This window comes from Panthera pardus, unplaced genomic scaffold, assembly GCF_024362965.1.
Source record: "Panthera pardus isolate Hobbes unplaced genomic scaffold, ASM2436296v1 HiC_scaffold_6, whole genome shotgun sequence".
In the NCBI taxonomy this organism is placed as follows: Eukaryota; Metazoa; Chordata; class Mammalia; order Carnivora; family Felidae; genus Panthera; species Panthera pardus.
Window position 1 is genome coordinate 68,398,572 of NW_026526991.1, and position 26,275 is coordinate 68,424,846.

The following is a 26,275-nucleotide window of genomic DNA, read 5'->3' on the forward strand; positions in this document are numbered from 1 at the left end:
GCCCTTGGGAAAGCAAAGGGTAGGCTATTGGTGTCTGGCCTGTGTTGCAGTAGGCAAAGAGGCTTAAGAATTCTGCCACAAGATGAAAAGGAAAAGGAAGTTGAGCAGGCATATCCATGAAAGGTCTGAGAAAGTCTCAGAATCTGTAGCAAGGCTGATGGAAGGGATTTGTCTCTCAAAGTCACCCAGTAAAGACTGAAGGAAGTGTGTGAAGACAATAATGCAAGACATTGGGGAACATGAAAATCAAGGAAACATGACACTATCAAATGATCACAAAAATCCTCTAGTCACCAACCATAAAGACACAGAAATTTGTGTTTTACCCAACAAACAATTCAAAATGGCTGTTTTAAGAAATCTCAATTAGCTTAAAGAAAACAAAGAGAACACATGAAATTGGAAAAATATATGAATAAAATGAGAAGTTAAGCAAAGAGATATAAATAATTAAAAACAAAAATTCTGGAGCTGATGAATATAATGGATGAAATAAAAAATGCAATAGATTACATCACATCAGAATGAATAAAACAAGAAAAAAATCTGTGAATCAGAAGACATAACCTTTATATTATCCAGTCAGAGGAAAATAAATAAAGAAAATGAAAAAGAATGGATTTCTGAGAGTTAAGGTGGCGGAGAAGTAGGGGGATCCTGGGCTTGCCACATCCCTCAAACACAGCTGTATTGAGGCAGATTACTTGGAATACCTGGGAAATCGATCTGCGGAGTGACAGAAGGATCTCCACAGTTGGAGGGAGATAGCTTGGCGGATATCTTGGGGGAGGGAAAGTGGTGGACCTGTGGAGGGGAGGGAACCCCTTCTGTGGCGAGACAAAAGGGAGAGAAGGAGGAAGGGGTTGAGATAGTGCAGAATCAAGTTAGCATAAGAGGAAAAGCTCTCTGGACTACAAACTGGGGAGCAAGAAGTACTGAGTTTCCCAGTTTTTGCAAACAGCTTCTGGAGTGAAACTCTGAGGTTTTGGAAGTGCATGAGTTTCCCCAGAGTGGAGCTATGGAGTGCACTCCTTGGGAGAAGGAGGGAGTGCATAGCGTGGTGTAGCGATCTTCTGGGTGCCCTGGAAGAGAACAATCCATTTCCTGGAACACTTTTGGAATAGGGTTTATTGCCTCCTCAAGGACAAAAGACCCTATAGGTGCCGGCCAAATGCCTTTCATCAAAAGGGTGGAGAGGCTCTACTCTGGGGCAGGGGAATGGATCCGCATTGTGTCAGGTGCCTTAAGACTGGGTTTTAAACCCCAGCCATGCATCAAGTGCTGGGTCCTTTAAGACCTTGGGTTTTGAATCCCAGCCATGCATCAAGGAAAGGGCTCAGGATAGTTGTGGCACAGGGTGAGCTAATGGCCCTCACTATTCTGTGAAGCCTGCCTGAGGAGCTAGGGTTGAGATTCCTGGTGCAGGGATGAGAGATTGAGATGATGCCATTTTTTCCCCCAACACCAAAATAGTGGGACTTCAGAGGGAAGCAGAGCAGCCCCTAGTGGACGTAGGATCCACCACTTACAGCAAACCTGCCCCTTCATGCCTGGCAACTGCTTATTTACTGGGCCAAGACTGACTCTGAGCCTACATAGCTGGCCTCTTTTCCAGACCAGCATAGCCACCACCCCCCAGGCACCAACAGAAACTCCTTTCCCCCCCCCCCCTTTTTTTCCTCCTCCTTCTTCTTTTTTTTTTTTTTTTTCTTGTGGAATCAGGCTCAGATTTTTTTTTGTCATTTCATTTTATCTTATTTTTCTTTTCTTTTTTTGAATCAGGCTTTTTTATTCTTTACTTTTTCCTTCTATCTTTTCTTTTCTTTTTTTTTTTCCTTTTTTTCTCCTTTCTTTTCCTTGATATCAGCCTTATAGCTTTATGATTCTGTTTGGTTTTCTTCTGTTCCCTTTCTCTCTTTTTATGAGATCAGGCTTCCCCCACCTTTTCCTTTTTTCCAGTGTTACTTTAACAAACAAATCGAAGCAGACCTAGTTAAAGGCCCAAACACTCCACCACTGTAAGCAAGGAGGAGCTCTGCAGAGGACTGACTAGTGGGAAAGAGCAGCCTAAATGCAACAGCATAGTGCACATAACATACACCAGAAACACTTCTTGAAGTACCCGGGCCCTGGACAGTGTATGACCCTTTTTTAATATAGATGTACTCTCAGGTGCAGGAAACATAACAAGCTTTCAAAATACATAAAAGACAGAAACTTAGCCAAAAGGACAAGACTCAGGAATTCTCCCCAAAAGAAAGGTCAAGAAGAAATTACAGCCAGGGACTGACTCAAAAAAGATATAAACAAGTACATAGAACAAGAATTTAGAACAACAATCATAAGACTACTGGCTATGCTTGAAAAAAGCATAGAAGACACCAGAGAAACCCTTCCTGCAAAGATTAAAGACCTAAGAACTAGTCATTATGAATTAAACATATTATAACTGAGATGCAAAATAAGCTAGACACAGTGACAGCGAGAAATGAAGAAGTAGAGGAGAGAATAGGTGAAATAGAAGATAAAATTATGGAGAATAATGAAGCTGAAAAAAAGAGGGAAAGAAAATTACTAGAGCACAAGGGGACACTTAGAGAACTAAGTGATTTCATGAAACAAAACAATATCCATATCATAGGAGTCTTAGAAGAAGAGTGAGAAAAGGGGGCAGAAGGTTTATTTGAACAAACTATATTCCCTAATCTGGGAATGAAACAGGCATCTAAGTCCAAGAGGCAGAGAGGAATCCCTTCAAAATCAACAAAACAGGTCAACACCATGACATACCATAGTGAAACTGACAAAATAGAAAGATAAAGAGAGAATTCTGAAAGCAGCTAGGGACAAAGGTCTTTAACCTACAAGGGTAGACACATAAGGTTAGTAGCAGACCTTTCCACTGAAACTTGGCAGGTCAGAAGGGAGTGGCAGGAAATATTTAATGTGCTAAATAGGAAAAATATGCAGCCAAGAATCCTTTATCCAGCAAGGCTGCCATTCAGAATAGAAGGAGAGATAAAGACTTTCCCAGACAAACAAAAACTAAAGTTCATGACAACTAAACTGGCCCTGCAAGAAATTTTAAAGGGAACTTTCTGAGTGGAAAGAAGCAAAGACTACAAAGGAACAGAGAACATCACCAGAAACACCAAATCTACAGATAATACAATAGCACTAAATTCACAACTTTCAATAACCTGAATGTAAATGGACTAAATACTCCAATCAAAAGGCATAGGGTAGCAGAATGGATTAAAAAAAAAAAAACAAGATCCATCTATATGCTGCCTACAAGAGACTCATTTTATTTTTTTTAATTATTTTTTTAATGTTTATTTTTGAGAGAGAGAGACAGAGACAGAGTGTGAGTGAGAGAGGGGCAGAGAGAGAGAGAGAGAGAGGGAGACACAGAATCTGAAGCAGCTCCAGGCTCCAAGCTGTCAGCACAGAGCCCGATGTGGGGCTCAAACCCATGAACTGCAAGATCAGAGCTGAAGTCAGACACTTAACTGACTGAGCAATCCTGGCGCCCCAACAAGAAGCTCATTTTAGACCTAAAGACACCTGCAGATTGAAAGTGAGGGGATACAGAACAATCTATTATGCTAGGACAGGTCAAAAGAAAGTCAGAGTAGCCATACTTACATCAGACAAACTGGATTTTAAACAAAGACAATACAAAGAGATGAAGAAGGGCATTATACCATAATTAAGGTTCTATCCATTAAGAATATCTAACAATTGTAAATATTTATGCCCCCAACTTGATCGAACCCAAAAATATAAATCAATTAATCACAAACATAAACAACTCATTGATAATAATACCCCATTATAGTAGGAGACTTTAATACCCCTCTTACAACAATGGACAGGACGACTAAGCAGGAAATCAAGAAGGAAACAATGGCTTTGAATGACACACTGGACCAGACGTACTTAACAGATATATTCAGAACATTTCATCCTAAAGAAGCAGAATACACATTCTTCTTGAGTGCACATGGAACATTCTCCAGAATAGATTGCATACAAGGTCATGAGTCAACCCTCAACTGGTACAAAAAGACTGAGACCATACCATGCATATTTTCAGATCACAAAGTTATTAAACTTAAAATCAACCACAAGAAAAAATTTGGATAGACCAAAAATACATAGAGGTTAAGGAACATCCTACGAAAGAATAAATAGGTTAATGAATAAATTAAAGAAGAAATTTAAAAAATACATGGAAGCAAATGAAAATGAAAACATGACAGTCTAAAAACCTTTGGAATTCAGCAAAAGCAGTCTTAAGAGGAAAGTACATTGCAATTCAGGCCTATCTCAAGAAGCAAGAAAGGTCCCAAATATACAACCTAACCTTACACCTAAAGGAGCTACAGAATAGAAAAGCAGCAGCAAATAAAGCCCAAATCCAGCAGAAGGGGAATAATTAAAATTAGAGCAGAAATAAATGATATATAAACAAACAAACAAACAAAAAACAGAACAGATCAATGAAACTAAAAGCTGGTTTTTGAAAGAATAAACAAAATTGATAAACCCTTAGCCAGTCTTCTCAAAAAGAAATGAGAAAGGACCCAAAGAGATAAAATCATGAGTGAAAGAGGAGATCACAACCAACACCACAGAAATATAAACAATTATAAAAGAATACTATGAAGAATTATATGCCAAAAAACTGGACAATCTGGAAGAAATGGACAAAGTCCTAGACACTCACACACTACCAAAACTCAAACAGGAAAACATAGAAAATTTGAACGGGCCCATAAATAGAAAATAAATTGGATCAGTTATCAAAAATCTCCCAACAAATAAGAGTCCTGGGCCAGACAGCTTCACAGGGGAATTCTACCAGACATTTAAAGAAGAGTTAATACTTATTCTTCTCAAAGTATTTTGAAAAATTGAAATGGAAGGAAAGCTTCCAAACTCATTCTATGAAGCCAGCATTACCTTGATTCCAAAACCAGACAAAGACCTTAGTAAAAAGGAGAGTTACAGGCCAATATCCCTGATGAACATGGATGTAAAATTTCTCAACAAGATACTAGCAAACTGAATCTAACAGTACATTAAAAGAATTATTCACCATGATCAAGTGGAATTTATTCCTGGGCTGCAGGGCTGGTTCAATATTCATAAATCAATCAATGTGATATACCACATTAATAAAAGGTTAAAAGCCATATGATCTTTACAATATATGCAGAAAAAGCATTTGACAAAATACAGCAACCTCTCTTGATAAAAAACCTTAAGAAAGTAGGGGTAGAAGGAACATACCTCAATATCATAAAAGCCATATATGAAAGACCCACAGCTAACACTGTCTTCAATGGGGAAAAACTGACAGCCTTCTCCATAAAGTCAGGACCATGGCAGTGATGTCTACTCTCACCACTGTTGTTCAACATGGTACTGGAAGTCCTAGCCTCAGAAGTCAGACAACACAAAGAAATAAAAGGCATACAAATTGGTAAAGAAGAAGTCAAACTTCCAGTCTTTGCAGATGACATGATACACTACATAGAAAAACTGAAAGACTCCACCAGAAAACTGCTAGAACTAGTATGTGAATTCAGCAAAGTGGCTGGATATAAAATCTGCATACAGAAATTGGTTGCATTTCTATGCTCCAATAATGAAGCGGCAGAAAGAGAAATCAAGAAAACGATTCCATTTACCATTGCACCAAAAACCATCAGATACCTAGCAATACACCTAACCAAGGAGGTAAAAGATCTACACACTGAAAACTATAGAAAACTTATGAAAGAAACTAAAGACACAAAGAAATGTAAAAAACATCCATCCTCATGGATTGGAAGAACAAATATTGTTAAAATGTCAATACTACCCAAAGTAATCTACACATTGAATGCAATCCCTATCAAAATAATACCAGAATTCTTCACAGAGCTAGAACAAATAATCCTAATATTTGTATGGAAGTAGGAAAGACCTCGAATAGCCAAAGTAATGTTGAAAACCAAAGCTGGAGGCATCACAATTCCGGACTTTAAGCTGTATTACAAAGCTGTAATCATCAGTACAGTATGGTACGGGTACAAAAACAGACACATAGACCAATGGAACAGAATAGAGATCCCAGACCACAAATGTATGGCCAACTAATCTTTGACAAAGCAGGAAACAGTATCCAATAGACAAATTCTCTTCAGCTAATGGTACTAGGAAAATTGAACAGTGACATGCAGAAGAATGAAACTGGACCACTTTCTTACACCATACACAAACTAAAAAAATGAATGCAACCTAAATGTGAGACAGGGAACCATCAGAATCCTACAGGAGAACACAGGCAGCAACCCCTTTGACCTCAACCGCAGCAACTACTTTACTAAACATGTCTCCGGAGGCAAGGGAAATAAAAGCAAAAATGAGCCATCATCAGGATAAAAAGCTTCTGCACAGCAAAGGAAACAATCCACAAAACTAAAAGGCTACTGATGGAATGGGAGAAGATATTTGCAAATGACATATCAAATAAAGGGTTAGTATCCAAAATATATAAAGAACTTAACAACTCAACACCCAAAAAACAAATAATCCAGTGAAGAAATGGGCAGAAGACATGAATAGACATTTTTCCAAAGAAGACATCCAGATGGCTAGCAGACACAGGAAAAGATGCTCAACATTGCTCATCATCAGGGAAATACAAATCAAAACCACAGTGAGATACCACCTCACACCTGTGAGAATGGCTAAATTAACTCAGTAAACAACAGATGTTGGTAAGGATTTAGAGAAAGGGGAACCATTTTGTACTGTTGCTGGGAATGCAAACTGGTGTAGCCACTCTGGAAAACAGTATGGAGGTTCCTCAAAAAATGAAAAATAGAACTACCCTAAGACCCAATAATTGCACTAGTAGGTATTTATTGAAAGGATACAAAAGAGCTGATTCAAAGGGGCACATGCCTCCCCCCCAAAATGTTTATAGCAGCACCATCAACAGTAGTCAAATTATGAAAAGAGCCCAAATATCCATCAAATGATGAATAGATTAAGATGTGATATGTATATGTATATGTGTACATATGTATGTATATGTGTACACACACACACACACACACACACACACACACAATGGAATATTACTCAGTGATGAAAAAGAATGAAATCTTGCCATTTGCAACAACGTGGATAGAACAAGGGTATCATGCTAAGCAAAATAAGTCAGTCAGAGAAAGACAAATATCATATGATTTCACTCATGTGGAATTTAAGAAACACAACAGATGAACACAGGGGAAGGGAAGCAAAAATAAAAGCAGAGAGGGAAGCAAACTATAAGAGACTCTTAAATACACAGAACAAACTGAGGGTTGCTAGAGGGGAGGTGGGTGGGGGAGATGGGCTAGATGGGTGATGGGCATTAAGGAGGGCACTTGTTGGAATGAGGACTGCATGTCATATGTAAGTAATGAATCAATGAGTTTACTCCTGAAACCAATACTACATTGTATGTTAACCAACTTGAATTTAAATAAATGAATTTTTAAAAAAGAACAAGAATGAAGACACCCTAAGTGATCTGTGGGATAACACTGAAAGATACAATCTGTGAATTATTGGAGTCCAAGGAAGAGAAGGGGGCAGAAAAGTTATTTAAAATTATGTTAAAGAAACAACGGCTGAGAAGTTTCCAAATCAGGGGAGAGATTTGGGCATCCATGTTCATGAAGCTCATAAACATGAGGCAGTTTATCCCACTAGAACTGCTTTACAAGAAATGTCAAAAGAAGTTTTTCAAGCTGAAATGAAAAAAAACATTGAATTAGTACCATGAAAACATACAACACATGGGTAAAGGTAAACGTATAATCAAATTCAGAGTACTTTAATACTATAATATGGTAGCGTGTTAACCACTTAACTCTAGTATAAAGCTTAAGCAACAAAAAATTAAAAATACATATAGCTTTTTTAGAGAAGTGTCTATTCATGTCTTCTGCCCATTTCGTCACTGGATTATTTGTTTTTTGGGTGTGGAGCTTGGTGAGTTCTTTATAGATTTTTGGATACTAGCCTTTTGTCCGAATGTCATTTGCAAATATCTTTTCCCATTCCGTCGGTTGCCTTTTAGTTTTGTTGATTGTTTCCTTTGCAGTGCAGAAGCTTTTTATCTTCATGAGGTCCCGATAGTCAAATTTTGCTTTTAATTCCCTTGCCTTTGATGTGTCAAGTAAGAGATGGCCAACAGGTACATGAAAAGATGCTCAACGTCACCCCTCATCAGGGAAATACAAGTCAAAACCACACTCAGATACCCCCTCACGCCAGTCAGAGTGGCTAACGTGAACAAATCAGGAGCCTATAGATGCTGGAGAGGATGTGGAGAAACGGAAACCCTCTTGCACTGTTGGTGGGAATGCACACTGGTGCAGCTGCTCTGGAAAAACAGTGTGGAGGTTCCTCAAAAAATTAAAAATAGATCTATCGTATGACCCAGCAATAGTACTGCTAGGAATTTACCCAAGGGATACAGGAGTGCTGATGCATAGGGGCACTTGTACCCCAATGTTTATAGTAGCACTTTCAACAATAGCCAAATTATGGAAAGAGCCTAAATGTCCATCAACTGATGAATAGATAAAGAAGTTGTGGTTTATATATACAATGGAATACTACCTGGCAATGTGAAAAAATGAAATATGGCCTTTTGTAGCAATGTGGATGGAACTGGATAGTGTGATGCTAAGTGAAATAAGTCATACAGAGAAAGACAGATACCATATGTTTTCACTCTTATGTGGATCCTGAGAAACTTAACAGAAGACCATGGGGGAGGGGAAGGGGGAAAAAAAAGTTAGAGAGGGAGGGAGGCAAACCATAAGAGACTCTTAAAAACTGAGAATAAACTGAGGGTTGAGGGGGGGTGGAAGGGAGGGGAAAGTGGGTGATGGGCATTGAGGGGGGCACCTATTGGGATGAGCACTGGGTGTTATATGGGAACAAATTTGACAATAAATTTCATATTAAAAATAAATAAATAAACAAACATGAAAAATTAAAGAAAATAAAAACAAAACAAAAAATATATATAGCTACCATACATTGTTAATGAATACACAATACAAAAAGAGGTATATTGCAACATAAGAAATATAAACAGAGAAGGAATAAAAGGGTTGAGATTTTTTATGCAATCAAAATTAAGTTTCAGCCACTATGGAGAACAGTATGGAAGTTCCTCAAAATATTAAAAATAGAACTACCTCATGATTCTTCAATTCCTCTCTTGAGTGTATATCTGAAGGAAATGAATTTACCATTTTGGAGAGATATCTGCACCCCTATACTCATTGCATCACTATTTATAATAGTCAAAGCATATTCATATTCAGAATATAATACCCAGAATGAATGTTCTGGCATTGTGTTTAAACAACCTGATACAAAGTTCTCTCAGGAAAAAGTCTCATATCTCCGGAAAAGAGCTAGTTTTATATGATCAAAAGGAAAAAAAACCTAAATGTGTTATAAAGATCTCAATTGATGTCAGATTTAGGAGAATTTATTCCTTGAGCACTTCAAGTGACAACATGATTAGATAGGCATCAGATAAGATAAACTTATAATTCATAGCCAAAAATTCCACAAATGACCATGAAATCATCTGGCTTTAACTAAAAACAAAAACAAAAACAAAAACACCCCAGTCATATTATTCTAAGTTTCCTATTTCATCATGGAACTACTTTCACTTGACTCTAATGACCCCACCATCCTAAGAAATCAGTTACATAAAACTTTAGAGTGTTGTCATAAAAAGCACTTCATCAGTTTTTTAAATGTTTATTTTGAGAGAGCATGTGTGTGCACCCGTGCATGCACGAGAGAGAGAGAGAGAGAGAGAGAGAGAGAGAGAGAGAGAGAATCCCAAGCAGGTGGGGCTCAGTCTCACAAACTGTGAGATCATGAACCTGAGCAGAAATTGAGAGTCTGATGTTTAACTGAGCCACCCAGGTACTGCAATCAGTGGTTTAATAATGTAAAATTCTCTTCTGTTTTGCTGATTATTTATAATACTCTCAGAAAATTCTTTTTTGCATGAGGAAGACACTACACAATTTCCACTGTAGTGACTCTAATCCTCTGTAGAAAGAAACCCTAGTCTTCTTTAACGTAGAGGGATTCTAGAACCATATTGAGGTTGCTGTTTCTTCCTTCCTGCTAATCCAGACTAGGGTTGGAGTCTGAGCTTGCAAGAACTGATGGGAAATGTTATTTCTATCTTCAAGATATCTACCAATGTTCTATATGGACAGTCAAAAATGTAGACTTCTGGAGTTATTAAAAATGTATTAGATGTGTCTATGATAACCTAGAAATCTAAGACACACTAAGAAAAGAAAGCTACATAGTATTAGGTATAGCTCAATTCAATTTTTTAAAAAGGTAAATCCTTTACATTTTAATATAACTGCGTGTGAGTCTGGAGAGCTGGTAAGGAGGGAGATAGACTATATTGTTAATAATAGATACTTCCAAGCAGGTGGGAACTGACTAGGAGAGGAAAAGGGGAGTAATTTTTTCTTTGCATACGTCCATGTTCTTTTGCAGTCTGAAGAGGGCATTTGAGAAAAAATTTTAAATATATTTAAAAAGAAAAAGCTGAATAGAGAATTTTTTAGATGACTGAGTTAGCTCCTAAAACATTAACTCTTCTACAGATAACAAACTTTGGACAAAATACAGTAACTTGAAGATTCTAAAGAGTAAGTAAAAAAACAACAGGAAGTTTGGGGAGGAAAATTGCAAAATTAGAAGAGAATGGCACAAGGCATTTTACATTTTTGGGTGGAAGATGGTTTAGCCTGAGGTCAGGCCAAAGTTGTGGCACAGTGCAGGGCTCCAATAACCTGTAGGCTTTCTGGCCCAAAATACAGAGTTCAGGGCAACCTGTATCATTAAGGTGAGAGTGGAACCTTAAAAAAGACAGAACCAAAGACAGACCTCTAAATTCTGTTTCTAAAATAAAACCGAGTTTCTAGCTGACCCGCAAACTCTGAATACACTGCAAATAACTTAGATATAGGAGCTAAACTGAAATTTGACCTGTCACCAAAGAGTTTGCTGTCTTAATCCAACTGAATAAATTGCACACTTAAACAAAAAGATCAGCACTCTTTGGATGAGTATGACAGAAAACAAAATCTCCACAACATTAAATTCAAAATATTCAAGATACAATGCAAAATTATATGACATATAAAGGATCAGGAAACTGTGATGTATTCACCAAAGAAAAGCTAATGAATGGAGGCTAATTTAAAGATGACTCAGATGTTGGTACCAGCAGACTGAAGCCAGCAGACAAGCACTTAATCAAGCTATTATAACTATGCCTAATGAGGTAAAGAAAAGTTCACGATAATAAACTAAAAATGGAAAGTCTCAGAAAAGAAATAAAAATTATGAAAAAGAACCAAATGGAAACTCCGATACACAAAAAAACAATAACTGAAGCAAAAAAATGCTTCATTGGATGGTCTTCACAGCAGAATAGTGATAAAGAGGGAAAGAATCAGTAAACCGGAAAATAAATCAATAGAAATGCTCCAATCTGAAAAACAGAGAAAGAATGATTGAAAGAAAATAAACAGATATTCATGAACCTGTGTGACAATACCAAAGGTCCAAAATTTAATAAACTGAAGTTATATACCGAAGGAAAATACAGAGGATGAAGCAGAAAAAAAAAAAAGTTAAAAAAAATAATGTCTGAAAATGTGCTCAATTTGTTGAAATAATAAAAAATACAGATACAAGAAACTCCCCAGTTCCCAAGGATAACAAATATGAGGAAAATAATGACTAGGCATACTATAGTTAAACTGATGAAAACAAAAGATAAAGAGAATCTTGAAAGCAGCAAGAGAAAAATGATATGTAACATATAGATGATATGGTTAATGGTTGACTTCTCATCAGAAACAATGGAAGCCAAAAGGCATTGGAACAACACAAAGTATTAACAATAAAAAACTCATCAAACTGAATTATTTATCCAGTGAAAATACCCTTCAAAATGGAGGAAAAATAAAAATGTGGATAAAAAAATAACTCAGAAAATTTATCTCCATCAGATTTTCACTGTGAGAAATGCTGAAGGAAGTTGTTTACACTGAAGAAAAATGGTACCAGAAAGTCTTAGATCTTCAGAAAAGAACAAAGATAATTAGAAATGCCAAATATCTGGATAAATATAAAAGGCTATTTTCCTCTTAATTTCTTTAAAATACATAGGATAATTCAAAGCAAAAATTATAATTTTTTCTTATGAAATTTTTTTTTTAATTTTTTTTTAACCTTTATTTATTTTTGAGACAGAGAGAGACAGAGCATGAATGGGGGAGGGTCACAGAGAGAGGGAGACACAGAATCTGAAACAGGCTCCAGGCTCTGAGCTGTCAGCACAGAGCCCGAGGCGGGGCTCGAACCCACGGACCGTGAGATCATGACCTGAGCCGAAGTCGGACGCTTAACCGACTGAGCCACCCAGGCGCCCCTTCTTATGAAATTTTTAATATAGGTAAATATAACGCATGGCAATTATAGCCAAGAGGACAATAAGGGAGCAAAAAGATGGACCAATACAATTGCAAAGTTTTTACATTTTATGTGAAGTGATATAATATTTTTATTTATTTAAAGTTTATTTATTATTGAAACACAGAGAGAGAGACAGAGCATGAGCAGGGGAGGGGCAGAGAGAGGAGGAGACACAGAATCTGAAGCAGGCTCCAGGCTCTGAGTGGTCAGCACAGAGCCCGATATGGGGCTGGAGCTCACGAACCCGTGAGATCATGACCTGAGCCGAAGTCAGACACTTAACTGACTGAGCCACCCAGGTGACCCTGTGAAGTGATATAATATTAATTCAAGATAGACTGTGAAAAACTAAAGGTATATATTGTAATCCCTAGAGCAACTACTAAAAAAAAATGCAAAAATGTAATTTAAAAGACTAGATAAAATAAAGCCTAGGTAAAAATTTTAAAAATACAAGATAAAATGAAGTGAAATTTAAAAAAATAATTAAATAATCCAAAAGAAGTCAAGAAAGGAGGAAGTGAGGAACCAAATAGGGTGGACAATCAGTAAACAAAATAATAAAATTGGAACTAAATCCAATCATATTGATAATTGTATTATATGTTAATTGACTAAACAATCCAATTAAAGACAAAGATTATCAGAATTGATTTTTATAAAGGGAGACCCAACCATACGCTCTCTACAAGACACTTTAAATATAAATAACAGATGAGTTGAAAGTAAATAGGAAAAAAACCACATGAAATTATAAGTACAAGAAAGATAGAGTGGCCAAATTAGTACGTTAAATAGCTTCAAATGATATTTCCAGAGACATAAGGGGGCATTTCAAACTGATAAAAAAGGGCCAATTCATAGGAAGACATAACAATCATAATTCAATAACTGAGCTTCAAATTCATGAAGCAAAATTGACAGAATTAAAGAGAAAGATAATACCATAAATACATTTGGAGATATTAATATCTCTTTCTTACCAATTTATGGAACAAATAGGTAAAATATCAGTAAGAACATGGATGAGCTGAACACACGATCATCTATCTGACCTAATACAGAACACTATACTCAACAACTGCAGAATAGATGTTCTTTTAACATACACATGGTACTTTTTTATCAAGATAGAGAAATACACTTGGTTATAGATAATGTCTCAGTAAATGCTGTATGATTGACATCAGAGAAATTATGCTCTTGGAGAACAGTGAAACTGGGAATCAGTAAGAGTAAGATATGTATGTTATCGAAGAAACTTCCAAATATTTGGAAATTAAATAACACCGTTATAAATACATGGATGAAGGGGAAATGACAAAAGAAATCAGAAAATATTTAGAATTTGGCAAAACTGAAAACACAATATATCAGAATTTGTGGGATGCAGTTAAAGCAGTGTTCAGTGTAAAGTTTATAGCTTTAAAATGTTTATATCAGAGAAGTTAAAATCAATGACTTAAGGATCCCTCTTCAAAAGTTTTTTTTTTTTAACGTTTATTTATTTTTGAGACAGAGAAAGACAGAGCATGAACGGGGGAGGGTCAGAGAGAGGGAGACACAGAATCTGAAACAGGCTCCAGGCTCTGAGCTGTAGCACAGACCCCGACGCGGGGCTTGAACTCATGAACTGTGAGATCGTGACCTGAGCCGAAGTCGGACGCTTAACCGACTGAGCCACCCAGGCGCCCCAAAAGTTTTTTTTTAAGAGCAAATCAAACCTTGAGTAGAAAGAAGGAACTAATAATAAGCAGAAATCAGTAAAATAGAAAATAACTGAGAAAAGTCATAGGGGCAATTCTTTTCTTTGAAAAGATCAGTTAAATCACTTAAGTCTTAGCTGCACTGATCAAGATAGAAAGACGGCACAAATTACCAATATCAGGCATGAAAGAAGGGGTCCTCACCACAAACTTTACAGATATCAGAAGGAAAATAAGAGAAAGACAAATACCATATGATTTAACTCATATGCAGAATTTAAGAAAAAAAGAAACAGATGAACATATGAGAAAGTGGGGGGTGGGAAGAGAAGAAAGGGAAACAAACCACAAGAGACTCTTAATGATAGAGAACAAACTGTGGGTTGATGGAGGGAGGTGGGTGGGAGATGGGCTAGATGGGTGATGGGTACTAAGGAGGGCTCTTGTGATGAGCACTGGGTGTTTTACATAGATGATGAATCACTGAATTCTACTCCTGAAACAAGGTTGAATTGCATGTTAACTAAAATTTAAATAAAAAAATAAAAGTAAAATTCTAAAAAAAAGGAAAGGGAACATTTTTAATAATTTTATGCCAACAATTTCAAAACTTAGACAAAATGGACAATTTCCTTAAGAAATCCAACTTACCAAATTTGACACAAGATGAAAAGAAATTATCTTTTTTTTTCCAGTTTATTTATTTTAAGAGAGAGAGAGAGAGTGCACAAGCAGGGGAGAGGCAGAGAGAGAGGGAGAGAAAGAATCTCAAGCAGGCTCCACTCAGTGCAGAACCTGATGCGGGGCTCAATCCCATGATTGCAAGATCACGACCTGAGCTGATATGAAGAGTTGGACACTTAACTGACTGCATCAGGAGTGCTGATGCATAGGGGCACTTGTACCCCAATGTTTATAGCAGCCCTTTCAACAATAGCCAAATTGTGGAAAAAGCCTAAATGTCCATCAACTGACGAATGGATAAAGAAGATGTGGTTTATATATACGATGGAATACTACTTGGCAATGAGAAAGAAGGAAATATGGCCATTTGTAGCAACGTGGATGGAACTGGAGATTATTATGCTAAGTGAAATAAGTCAGGCAGAGAAAGACAGATACCATATGTTTTCACTCATATGTGGATCCTGAGAAACTTAACAAAGACCATGGAGGAGGGGAAGCAGGAAAAAAAAAAAGTTACAGAGAGGGAAGGAGGCAAACCATAAGAGACTCTTAAATACTGAGAACAAACTGAGGGTTGACGGAGGGTGGGGGAGAGGGGAAAGTGGGTGATGGGCATTCAGGAGAGTACCTGTTGGGATGAGCACTGGGTGTTGTATGGAAACCAATTTGACAAAAAATTATATATAAAAAATAACCATAATTAAAGCTTTATTGCAAAAAAAATTAAAAAATATAAAATAAAAATTTGGTTCAAAGAAAATGTCAGGCTCATATGGGTTCACTAGTGAATATTATGAAATATTTAAGGAAGAAATAATACTAACATTATACAAAACTTTCAAAAATTAGAGAATAAGGGAACACTTTTCAACTCATTTTATGAGGCTAGCATTACTGAAATACAAAATCTGACCAAGACAATATTGAACAAAACAAAGAAACTTCCTTTTTCAAAGCAGCTGGCAGTAAATATTTCTGTAAAAAAATATTCACTCCCAAAGGTTTGTAGACTCACACTTAAGTACCTGTAGGCTCACACTTTTTTACTTAGGTTGACTTATGATAGACATGGCTGTTTGAAAGTATATACTGGAATGAAATTTAGAGATACTTAATTAAATAACATGGGTTTTTAGCATATTTATGTATGAATCCTTGTATGAAGCTTTCTTTATTTATATTTCAATTATCTTTGTATTGTTTTTATATAGTTTTGAATCCTTTTTAAAGTATGTGTAATAGAAACAACAAAGACATAATTGAAATATTCTAGTAGTTGGAAAGAAACATAGTTAATTAAATTGGGAGACATCCTCATAGGAATACTGTGGTGATTTAATTCATGTCAATCAAATGTCAATAACAAAAGTTTTATCACATACTAGTAACAAAAAATTATTAACACTTAAATTTGAACCATATGCAATGTATCTTATACAAAGAAATATTGAAAGAAAACATGCATACATGAAAAAATATTTAAGTGAGATGTGATCGTCCATCATTCCTGCTCTGTATTCCAAAGTTACTTTACTGTTGTTGACTGTTCATCATAATTGTTAGAAGGTATGTTCCAATAAGGCAGGTTCTAAAGATGTTTCTTGGAAGTTAAAACTTAATCAAAGTAAAGACTGTATTTAAAATTTTTTATCGTTAGAGGCATTTGGGTGGCTCAGTCAGTTCAGTGTCTGACTCTTGGTCTTGACTCAGGTCATGATCTCAGGGTCGTGAGATCAAGCCCTAAGGTGGCTCCACTCTAAGCATGGAGCCTGCTTGAGAATCTCTCTCTCTGTCTCTCTATGCCCCTCCCCTGCTCCCTTGCTTTCTCTCTCTCTCTCTCTCTTTCTCGAAAAAAAAAAAAAGTTAACAAAGGGTTTTATTGTTACAGAAAGCATAAAGACTAAATTATTTTGAAACCAAATTCACCTAGGAAAATGTTTAATTTGGAAAATAACCAATTATTGCTTGCCTATATATTAATAGATCCTTCTGAGAATGACTTCATCTCAGAGACTTGCTATGTTATTTTAAAAATAAATCTATGATAGAAAGCAGAAATCAGTGGATCTATTGAATGTTAGCATTCTGTCGCCTTGAGAGGTGTGCAAATACACTTGTTAAAAATAAGAGGGGTGTCTGGGTGGCTCATTTGGGTAGGCATTCAACTCTTGGTTTTGGCTCAGGTCATGATCTCACAGTTCATGGGATCAGGTCCTGCATGGGATTCCTTGCTGATAGCACAGAGCCTGCTTGGGATTTTCTCTCTGTCTCCCTCTCTCTCCGCCCCTCCCCCACTCTCATGTGCTCTCTTGCTGTCTCCAAATAAATAAACTTAAAAAAAAAAAAAAAGTATTGCTGTCAGCTGAAAATTAGTGTGTAAATAATTTTTATATGCCAAATACCATTTTAAGAAAGAATATAGCCTTTTTTTAAAAAAATAATCTGTCTTTGATTGGCTCTATTATAGGACAGCTCTAGGGAAATGAGACTTCAGAGGAGTGGCTGGTTTATTAAACTGATGCAAATTTTCCCATATGTTTTCTTTCTTATGTTTTAATAAAGGAATTTCTCAAGAGTGAGTATATAATTGTCTAATAAAACCCACTGTGTCTTTTGGGTTACCAGTGTTTGAGAGAGTATTTTTTTTTTATTTCCTAAACAAGCTTCTTGAAAATTGCCAAAATTTTTAAAGAGTGACAATCTCACTTAATATTAAAAAATTTTTATTTAATTAGATAAAGTACCACTCTTTAGGACTGCTTTGAAAAGAACTGCCATCTTCTCTGCAGACTATTCCTAACTTTAATTAGTTGCATGATCATGAGCAAGTCATTTTATCAATCTGGGCTTCAGTTTCTTAACTTTTAATGAAGTACAGGTAGAGAAGAAAAGATAGGTAAACAAATATGATCTTGGGGCCAGAGGCAGTGAGTGGGAGAAGCTTTTCTAAGCATGACACAAAATCCAGAAGCCATAAAATAAAAGCCAGGAGGTTTTATTTCCTAAAAAATAAAACCAAAATTTCCACTTGGTGAAACAAACAAAACTTCATCATAAACAATGATGATGACAAATAACAACCAGGTGAAAATATTTGCAACAAATATGATCATGTACTAATGCTCCCTGTATATAGAGCTTAAAAGTATTTATAGGGATGCCTGGGTGGCTCATTTGATTAAGTGTCTGACTCTTGATTTCGGTTTAGGTCATGATCTCACGGTTCATGGGTTCCAGCCCCCCACTGGGCTCTGCACTGAGTGTGGAGTCTGCTTGGGATTGTCTCTATCTCTCTCTCTCTAAGCCTCTGCCATGCAAGTGCATACATACACACATGTGCTCTCTGTCTCTCTCAAAATAAAGAAATAAACTTTAAAAAAATTCACAAAATAACAAGAAAAAGACAAATATTCCGATAGGGAAAGGAGTAAAATCACAGGCAATTTCCAAAGGAAATGTTAGTCTCCAAATAATTCTAAAAAATGGAATACCCCTGGGCGCCTGGGTGGCTCAGTCAGTTAGGCATCCGACTTTAGCTCAGGTCATGATCTCAACGGTTTGTGAGTCTGAGCCCTGCATTGGGCTTTGTGCTGACAGTTCAGAACCTGGAGCCTGCTTCGGAGTCTGTGTCTCCCTCTCTCTGCCCTCCCCAACTTGCACTCTGTCTGTCTGTCTGTCTGTCTCTCTCTCAAATATAAACATTAAAAAGAGCTTTTTAAATAAAAAAATGGAATAATCCAATGAATGCAAGTTTTTACAAGTGTAATATCCTTTGTTACTCTGTCATTTGTTACAATAAAACATGGAATATCCAATGTGATGGAATGAAAAAAATTATGTGACTGGTTTGTCTTAAGAAAAAAGCTGTTTTTATTTACAAAAAGATCTTGATAACTTATCTGGGATTGGCAGGAGAAAGCAGAATTAGATAAAGTCTCTACTTAAAAAATGAACAGGAATTTTGGGATGTGGTAGGAAGAATTAAAAATAAAGAGAATGGAATAAAGCACTTGCGGAAAGCTAGAGCTTGTGTTAGGAGAAATGGCCAAGGGTCTTTTTTAAAAAAGAGAAGTCAAATATTCAATTTTAAATTATTTCCTATATGGTTCTTTGATGCAATAACTATCATAATCTCCTAAATTAGTAGTACAAGTCAAGTAACAGTAATGCCTTGCCTATATCTACTAGTTAATGTTAGTAAGAATGGACTCTGGTTGAATTAATAATAAAGGGTTTTAATACAAGGATATTGGGCAGCTCATCAAAGCACTAGGAGGGCTTGAGAACTAGGCTTGGGAGTAAGCAGCTGGTAAAAAGACCCAAATCATATCCAAACCTGGTTCTGATAGGGAAACACTTAACAGTGTGCAGAGAAAGAGAGAGAGCAACAGTGAGAGAATTTAACCTATTAGTGTCATTAGATCCCAAATTATATACAAACTAAGTGTTTCCAATTGATCATATGCCTCTGCTATAGCAACAAGGGAGATTGCAAAAGTGAATTGTTCTAATTCCTGATCCCTATCAGGACTCACAAAATTCAGATTCTAGGTACCAGAATAAATGAGAAATGATCACTACAGTGATATTTGGAGAAAAATTAATGAGAAACAGCTGTGCCCTATATTTGGGCTAATACCTGAACACTGATAAAGAATAAACTGCAAAATACAGAGGCAAACTAGGAAACCGAATCCAGCAACACAAAAAAGGACTGTACACCCTGATCACATGGATTTATCCTAGAAATGCAAGGTGGTTAATATCTAAAAAGTCAATTCATATACCATAACATTAGAATAAAGGAGAAAATGGCATGATTGTCTCAATAAATTCAAAAAGAGTATTTGACAAAATCCAACACCCTTTCATGATAAAAGTAGTCAACAAACTAAACAGAGAAGGAACTTCAGCAATGTAAAAAACTTCTATGAAAACCCACAGTTAACATCATACTTAATGATGAAACAATGAATGCTTTCCTCCTAAGATCAAGGACAAGGATGTAAGCTCATACCACTTTTATTCAAGAGTGTCATGAAGATTCTAGCAAGGGCAATTAGACAAGAAAAGGAAATACAAGGCATCAAATTGGAAAGGAAGAAGTACAACTATTTCTATTCATAGATGACATGATCTTGTATGCAGAAAATCCTAAGGAATCCACTAAGAAACTATTAGAACTAATACATGTTTTCAGCAAAATTTCAGGATACACGATCAATACACAAAAATCAATTGTATTTCTATATACCTGTAATGAACAAACCGAAAATGAAAGAGAACAATTCCATTTTCAATAGCATCCAAAAAAATAATAGTAATAAATTTAACAACAAAAAAAAGGCAAAACCTATACTCTGTAAACTATAAAAACATTGTCGAAAAAAATTAAAGATCTAAATAAATGGAAAGGCATCTCATGTGCTGGTCTGGAAAACTTAATACTGTTAAAATGGCAATAGTCCCCAAACTGATCTATAGATTTAGCCTGATCACTATCAAAATCCCAACTGCCTTTTTTGCAGAAATTGACAGGCTGATCCTAAAATTCTTAAGAAAATTCAAGAGAACCAGAATAACCGAAAGAATCTTGAAAAAGAACACAGTGGAAGGACCTATACTTTCCAACCTCAAAGCTTACTACAAAGCTATTTGTAATCAAGACAAAAGATCAACTGGCATAAGGACAGACATAAAGATCAATGGAATAGAATCGAGGAGTTCAGAAATAAACCTGCACATTTATGGTCAATTGGTTTTCAACACAGAAGCCATGACAATTTAATGAAGAAAGGAAGTCTTTTCAGTAAATGATATTGGGACAACTGGATATCCACATGCAAAAGATTGAAGGTGCATATACATAAAATTTATGCATATACATGCAAAAATTAATGGATCAAAGCCCTAAATGTATGAGCTAAAACGATTAAACTCTTACAGGAAAATATAGGTATATATCTTGGTGATATTGGATTAGTCAATGGTTTATTAGATATGACAGCAAAGCACAAGCAACAAAAGAAAAAAATAGATAAATTGGACATCATCAAAATTTAAAAAAAAATTGTTCTTCAAAGAACACCATCAAGAAATAAAAGATAAGGGATGCCTGGGTGGCTCAGTCAGTTAAGTGTCTAGCTCTTGATCTCAGCTTAGGTCATGACTGCATGTTCATGGAATGGAGCCCTGCATCGGGCTCCATGCTTACAGTGCAGAGCCTGCTCAGGATTCTCTTTTTCCCTTCCTCTCTGCCCCTTCACACCTCTCAAAACAAATAAATAATAAAAAAAGAAAGTGAAGATAATTCATAGGGTGGGAAAAATATTTACAAAGCAAATATATGATAAAATATAAAGGACTTGTATCTAGAATATATAAAGAGCTCACAACTCAATAATAGAAAAATAGCCCAATTAAAAATAGGCAAATGATTTGAATGGACACTTCTCCAAAGATATACAGACAAATTAATACAGGAAAAGATGTTTAACATCATTAGCTATCAAAGAAAGGCAAATTAAAATCACAATGAGATACAAATTCACACTCGATAGAACAGCTGTAATCAAAAGCACAGAGTTACAAGTATTGTTGAGTGTGTGGAGAAATTGGAATCCTCATACACTGCTGATGGGAATATAAAATGGTACAGCTTCTCTGGAAAAGGGTTTGGCAGTTCTTCAAATGGTTAAACAGAGTTACCATATGGACCCAGCAATTCCACTTATAAGTATCTACCCAAGAGGAGTAAAAACATATGTTCACATAAAAACTTGTACATGAATATTCATAACAGCATCATTCATAATAGCCAAAAAGTGGATACAACCAAAATACCCATCAATTGATGAACAGATAAATAAAATGTGCCATATCCGTATGACAGAATATTATTCCACAAAATAAAATTTAAAAGAACAAAAGAAGAAGTAGTGTTACATGTGTTGCCTAGGTCTAAAGGATTGGGACTGGGGGGCTGGAGAGCTGAGGAGTGACTGCTAGTGGGTATAGGATTTGGGGGAAGGGGGTGATGAAAACAATGTGCTTAATCATCCCCAATATCCCCACAATCATCCCCATTGATTGTGGGGATGCTTGCATAACTCTGTGAATATACCAAAAAATATTGTATTGTATACTTTAAATGGGTGAATTGTATGTTGTGTGGCGTATATCCCAATATAGCTGTTACTAAGAAACAAACAAGCAAGCAAACAAATACAGAAGAGAAAGAGAAATTAGTTAAGTGAGAAATTAAAACCAGAAGTGACTAGGAATAAAGTAAGTTCCTACAACTTTCAGAATCATGAGGAAGACTCTAGATTTGTCCTAGAGTGTAAAACAGGAGTTAAAAAAATTTTTTAATGTTTATTTATTTTTGAGAGAGAGAGACAGAGAACGAGCAGGAAAGGGGCAGAGAGACAGACACAGAATCCGAAGTGGGCTCCAGGCTCCAAGCTGACAGCACAGAGCCCCACAGAGCTCTAACTCACAAACCGCAAGATCATGACCTGAGCTGAAGTCGGATGCTTAACTGACTGAGCCACCCAGGGGCCCCATAAAATATGAGTTGTTTTTTTTTTAATTAAGTTTATTTATTTATTTTGAGAGAGAAAGTGGTTGAAAGCGCACACACCAGTGAGCTGGGGAGGGGCAGAGAGAGGAGAGACAGAATTCTAAGCATTCTGAGTCAGCTCAAAGCCTGATGTGGAGCTCAAACCCACAAACTGTGAGATCATGACCTGAGTTGAAATCAAGAGATGGATGCTCAACGAACTGAGCCACCCAGGTGCCCTTAAAATATGAATTTTAAGAAAATTTTATATAGCCCTTATGAAAAGAGCAACCTCTACAGACATCAGGATTACACTGCTGTTGGTGGGTAGTATATGAGGGAACTGGCATTCTCATCTCCTGTTGGTGTATGGTAAATTAGTGCAATGTGTCAAAATTTTAAACATACGTACCCTTTAATGTAGCAAACCTACTCCAAAGGATGAAGGCATATAGATGTTCATTAGAGCATGCTTTGTAACATTAAAAATTGGAAATACTCTATCTATAAACAATGCTTAACCCTAGCCAACTCAGTCCCCTTTTTAAAATAAATATTTTTGCTAACACTTCATTTATAGTCCTAAAATGAAAGTCATAGATACCTACAACGAAATATGCTAACTGTAATATTAAAGAGAAATAAAAGGAAAGCAATTAGTAACAAAATATGTATTTCAATATGTAAACACTCTATACACGAAACATACTCTAGAGGGCAGTACCATCCAGTTAAGAACTCATTATCTACAACAAGCTAGTTAAGCAATTTATGATATATCCAAACAATGGAAGGATGTATATCTAGATTTGCTGACATAGTTGAATCAAAAGCAGATTGCACAACAGTAATTACATAGGTAGTTTTATTTATGTAAATAAATAGAAAAAGATCTAAAAAGATGCTCACTAGGATGTTGATGATAAGAATTGTCTCTAATGATGAGATTTATAAGGGTTTTTGCTTTTCTCTTTATGTGTTTGCATATTTGAACTTTCTTGTCTATACATAAATTTAAAAGTTTATGGCAAGTCCCAATGGGAGAATCACAACATAGATTCCTAGGTTTCTGGAGTGAGGTCCTATTGTCTGCAATGGAGAATTAAATGCTTTTTTTTTTTTTTTTTAAGTTTATCTTTTATTTACTTTGAGAAGGAGAGAGAGAGACAGAGAAAGAGTGAGCACACATGACCAGAGGGGCAGAGAGAGAGAGGGAGAGAAAGAGAATCCCAAGCAGGCTCCACTCACCACAGAGCCCAGCGTGGGGCTTGAACCCAGAAACCATGAGATCATGAACTGAGATCAGGAGTTGGATGCTCAACTGATCGAGCCACCCAGGCACCCCTGGAGTCTTAACTATCTTTCATTGAATAGTTACTGGCCTTTCCCAGGCAGCTGCCAAAGATGGTGTTGGGGCTAGTCGTGGTACATGGATAGCCAAGGCCATCTCCTGTGTTGTCAAGTGAGCCTGATGGCTAAGACTTCCAGGCAGGAGGTTGGTAGTCATGCACTGTGAGGGCATCCATATTTCTGGCAATTTCTGCAGAAACAAGTTGCAATACTTGGTCTTCTTCCACAAATGCATGAACACCAATTCATCCTGTGGGCCCTACCTCTTCCAGTCCCCTAGCTACATCTGTTGAAAGAACGGTACAAGGCATTTTGCTGCTCAAGGCCAAGTAAGGTCCAGCCACCCTGGACTGCCTCAGGGTATTTAACAGGATCCCACTCCTGGCGCCATCACCCCTACCTCATAAGAAAAAGTGGATGGTGGTTTTTACTGCCTAAGGTTGTGCATCTGAAGCCCACTCAGAAGTTTGCCTACCTGAGGCACCTGGCTTGCAAGTTCTCCTGGAAGTACAGGCCATGATAGCCACCCTAGAGGAGAAGAGAAAGGAGAAGGCCAAAACTCATTATATAAAAAAGTGGTAATTCATGAGGCAGGAGAAACAGGCCAAGAAGAATGTAGAGAACACAACTGACAAATACAAAGAGGTCCTCAAGACCTATGAACTCCTGGTTTGGGTCCAATAAAGATGATTTCTCATGCTTGGCTTGGCCTTCATTTCTTCCATTGGTACCCTAGGATGTAGGGGACCTAAATGTGGCCATCCCAATGTCCAAGTGCCACAGGCAGCCACTTAGGAGTGGCCCTGAAAACAGCAGAGAGGAGAATACGTTTAAGTGGGCAGAGTTTTGACTTGTGCATCTGATAGTTTACTTTGAGTAGAAAGTTATGGGTGCTGGCAAAAGGCTTGTCTGCTTGGTCAGAGTCTGTGGGGAGAAAGACAAGAGATAATGGGGTCTGGGAAAGAGGCGTACGGATGAATCTATAAAAGTGGATATGAGATGTGAAGATTTTTGTTTCACATGTTAATGCCCAACAGAGAGCATCCATTACAGAAGAGGGACTAAACAACAACAAGAAACAATAACTTGTCCAGATAACATCACTGAGTCTCTGCCATTAGTTACACCAGTATTGGTACAACAGGCACACAATAAGAATGGAGACAGGAATGGAGATTATACATGGGCCCAATAGCGTGGGCTCCCACTTACCAAGGCTTATCTATCTACTGTCACTGTCAAATATCTGACTTTCCAGCAACAAAGACCAATCAATACTTGGCCCACAATATGGCACCATCCCTTTAGAAGACCTACCAGGTACTTGGTGGCAAGTTGTCTACACTGGACTTGTTCCACCCTGGAAGTAGTATCAATCTATCTTGACTGGAATATAAACATATTCCAAGTTAGACCTATTGCTGAAGTGTCTTAGCTAGTACTACTGAGAATTTAAAGTGTTTGGTCCAATGACCAGGGCATTGGTATATAGCAGTGCGTATATGGGATCCACTGATCTTTTCATAACTATACCATCTAGACAAACTGCTAGACTCATAGAGCACTGGAATGACCCGTGGAAGATTCAGCTGAGGTGCTAGCTTGCAAAGGATACCTTGTGAGGAGGGACATCATCCTCCAGGACTCAAGGTAAACTCTAAATTGATATTCATTATATGGTTCAGGGTTCCCAACATAGAGAATACATGGGTGCAGTAGCTGTAGCATGCAAGTAGGAATATTTCTGTACACTGATTACCAGAGATTCATTTGCGGGATTTTTAACCTTCTTTCCACAGTGGTTAGAGGTTTTGGCAACCTCAGGAAAAGTCCCATTAAACCCCAGCTACTCCTGGTCACTTTAGGATCTTCATTCCAAGAAACCAGCAGGAGAGTATAATTGAACTTGATCTTCAGTAGGACAGCTGTTATGCAATAGAGACAGGAAAGAATACATTTCATACTCAGGTAATCCATTTGGGTATCTTGGTTTCCACTTGATCAACTTAGGTAGTACATGGATAAGTGCAATAGCCACAACTTGAGAAGGACTTGGTGATCAATGGCTAAGTCCTCTGAGGGAAGAGGGTCTAGGTCATTGCACTAAATAAGCTACCTTGACAAGCAGAGGGTGAGGGGAATCTAGAATGGGTGGCAGAGACAGGAGATGATCAGCCTCAATTATGGCCCCAAGAACAGCTTTAAGGGCTGTAATTAATCTCACCAATGCTTTTTCTAATAAATTTCTCCAGGAAAAGAGATCTGATAGAACTTTGGAAGAGATTCTCCTAGAATGTATTATATATATAAACAGGTTGATGGTCATGGATATCATGGTACACTGCAGAGATCTCCCCATCCAGGACTGAAA

At 36.9% G+C, this 26,275-nt stretch overlaps 1 pseudogene; it reads left to right on the forward strand.

Moving 5' to 3' along the window:
• Positions 1-23,983: 23,983 nt before the first annotated feature.
• Positions 23,984-24,588, forward strand: LOC109249273 (60S ribosomal protein L13a-like; annotated as a pseudogene).
• The last annotated feature ends 1,687 nt before the right edge of the window (positions 24,589-26,275 follow it).